Source organism: Xyrauchen texanus, unplaced genomic scaffold (assembly GCF_025860055.1).
Source record: "Xyrauchen texanus isolate HMW12.3.18 unplaced genomic scaffold, RBS_HiC_50CHRs HiC_scaffold_1682, whole genome shotgun sequence".
NCBI classification, from domain to species: domain Eukaryota; kingdom Metazoa; phylum Chordata; class Actinopteri; order Cypriniformes; family Catostomidae; genus Xyrauchen; species Xyrauchen texanus.
In genome coordinates, this window is record NW_026266073.1 from 1 (window position 1) to 2,979 (window position 2,979).

General features: G+C 41.2%; 1 long non-coding RNA gene across 1 annotated transcript; it reads right to left on the reverse strand.

The window, feature by feature from the left end:
• Window positions 1-1,568: 1,568 nt before the first annotated feature.
• On the reverse strand, window positions 1,569-2,077 carry LOC127641786 (uncharacterized). Its single transcript, XR_007970229.1, has 3 exons — window positions 1,960-2,077; window positions 1,777-1,883; window positions 1,569-1,682 (listed from the first exon to the last, which is right to left on the reverse strand). It is a non-coding gene; the product is annotated as an uncharacterized LOC127641786 (long non-coding RNA).
• Window positions 2,078-2,979: the final 902 nt, after the last annotated feature.

Below are 2,979 nucleotides of genomic sequence, written 5' to 3' on the forward strand. Positions count from 1 at the left end.
TGTAATAGTTAGGGAGATAGTATACAGTGTGTGGAGGTTTAGTGTTTTAGCATGCATAGTTTAGTATTTAGGGTGTTAGTATACAGTGTGTAGGTTTAGTGTTTTAGTACGCGTAGTTTAGTATTTAGGGTGCTAGTATACAGTGTGTAGGTTTAATGTGTCAGTATGCATTGTTTAGTATTTAGGGTGCTAGTATGCATCGTGTAGTATTTAGGGTGGTAGTATGCAGTGTGTAGTATTTACGGTGTTAGTGTGCAGTATTTAGGGTGTTAGTACACAGTGTGTAGTATTTAGGGTGTTAGTACTCAGTGTGTAGTATTTAGGGTGTTAGTATGCAGTGTGTAGTATTTAGGGTGTTAGTACTCAGTGTGTAGTATTTAGGGTATTACTATGCAGTGTGTAGTATTTAGGGTGTTAGTACACAGTGTGTAGTATTTAGGGTGCTAGTATGCAGTGAGTAGGTTTGTTTCAGTATGTACGGTTTAGTATTTAGGGTGCTAGTATGAAGTATTTAGGGTGTTAGTATACAGTGTGTAGTATTGAGGATGTTAATATACAGTGTGTAGGTTTAATTTGTTAGTATGCAGTGTGTAGTATTTAGGGTGTTAGTATGCAGTGTGTAGTATTTAGGGTGTTAGTATGCAGTGTGAAGGTTTAATGTATCAGTATGAATTGTTTAGTATTCAGGGTGTTAGTATGCAGTGTGTAGTATTTAGGGTGTTAGTATGCAGTGTGTAGTATTTAGGGTGTTAGTATACAGTGTGTAGTATTTAGGGTGTTAGTATGCAGTGTGTAGTATTTAGGGTGTTAGTATGCAGTGTGTAGTATTTAGGGTGTTAGTATGCAGTGTGTAGTATTTAGTGTGTTAGTATGCAGTGTGCAGTATTTAGGGTGTTAGTATGCAGTGTGCAGTATTTAGGGTGTTAGTATGCAGTGTGTAGTATTTAGGGTGTTAGTATGCAGTGTGCAGTATTTAGGGTGTTAGTATGCAGTGTGTAGTATTTAGGGTGTTAGTATGCAGTGTGTAGTATTTAGGGTGTTAGTATGCAGTGTGTAGTATTTAGGGTATTAGTACGCAGTGTGTAGGTTTAATTTGTTAGTATGCACTGTAGTATTTAGGGTGTTAGTATGCAGTGTGTAGTATTTAGGGTGTTAGTATGCAGTGTGAAGGTTTAATGTGTCAGTATGAATTGTTTAGTATTTAGGGTGTTAGTATGCAGTGTGTAGTATTTAGGGTGTTAGTATGCAGTGTGTAGTATCTAGGGTGTTAGTATGCAATGTGTAGTATTTAGGGTGTTAGTATACAGTGTGTAGTATTTAGGGTGCTAGTATGCAGCGAGTAGGTTTTATGTTTCAGTATGCATTGTTTAGTATTTAGGGTGTTAGTATACAGTGTGTAGTATTTAGGGTGTTAGTATGCAGTGTGAAGGTTTAATGTGTCAGTATGAATTGCGTAGGATTTAGGGTGACAGTTTACAGTTTGTCGGTTGTTAGTATGCAGGGTTTATAGTATTAGTATGCAGTGTCTAGGACTTAACATATTGGGATGAAGAGTGTAGTATGCACTACCTCAGTGACCTGCAGGCCACACCTCCATCTCTAACTAAACTCAGAGCCTCTTCATACAGAGCTGCAGGCTTCAGGTGATGAAACGTGTCATCTGAAGAATATGTATCAAACAACTGCAGATGCAAAGAGAAAAGCAACATCATTTCCCAACATTTAGAGTCTCAAGTGACCACACATGAAAATGCATCTGTGTGCGTGTGTCCTGACCTCAGCTGCAGAGAAAAAGGAGTCGTCTGACTTGACTGTCGTGGCATCATCATCTTGGATTGGATGAGAGCTTCCAAGGGGAGGCAGAATCAACGTCCCTTCACTCTCTGCACACACACATTCATCGAAATGCTACAAACAGCACACTTATAGAATAAGCCTGTGCTTGTGTGTTTGTGTTACCCAGGTCAGCGAGCAGACTGTCAGGTGGTATGGTGCTGCCGAAGTCCTCCTGCAGATGATACGCTCTGTGCAGAAGAGTTTCCAGCTTCTCTGCAAACCGATGATTCTGCAATTCAGGCTACAACAATGACAGTAAAATAAAATAAGTAAATTTATATAATTTAATTAAATTAATACAATTAATAAAAAATAAAAAATAATTTTTTTTTTTTTTATTTGATTTCATAAAAAAATATTTTTACAGCCTGAATAATTTAATTTAACAGTTCAGTATGTAAAAATATTTTTTTATGAAATAAATTTTTTTTTTTTAAAAAATACATAATTTGTTTTATTAATTGTATTTTATTTTTGTAATTGTAACATCCATCCATCCATCTTCAACCGCTTATCCGAAGTCGGGTCGCAGGGGCAGCTGCTCCAGCAGGGGGCCCCAAACTTCCCTATCCCGAGCCACATTAACCAGCTCTGACTGGGCGACCCGAGGCGTTCCCAGGCCAGTGTGGAGATGTAATCTCTCCACCTAGTCCTGGGTCTTCCCGAGGCCTCCTCCCAGCTGGACGTGCCTGAAACACCTCCCTAGGGAGGCGGCCAGGGGCATCCTTACCAGATGCCCAAACCACCTCAACTGACTCCTTTCAACGCAAAGGAGCAGCGGCTCTACTCCGAGCCCCTCACGGATGACTGAGCTCCTCACCCTATCTCTAAGGGAGAAGCCCGCCACCCTTCTGAGGAAGCCCATTTCGGCCGCTTGTACTCGCGACCTAGTTCTTTCGGTCATGACCCAACCTTCATGACCATAGGTGAGGGTAGGAACAAAAATTGACCGGTAGATCGAGAGCTTTGCCTTTCGGCTCAGCTCTCTTTTCGTGACAACGGTGCGATAGAGCGAGTGCAATACCGCCCCTGCTGCCCCGATTCTCCGGCCAACCTCCCGCTCCATTGTCCCCTCACTCGTGAACAAGACCCCGAGGTACTTGAACTCCTTCACTTGGGGCAAAACCTCATTCCCTACCTGGA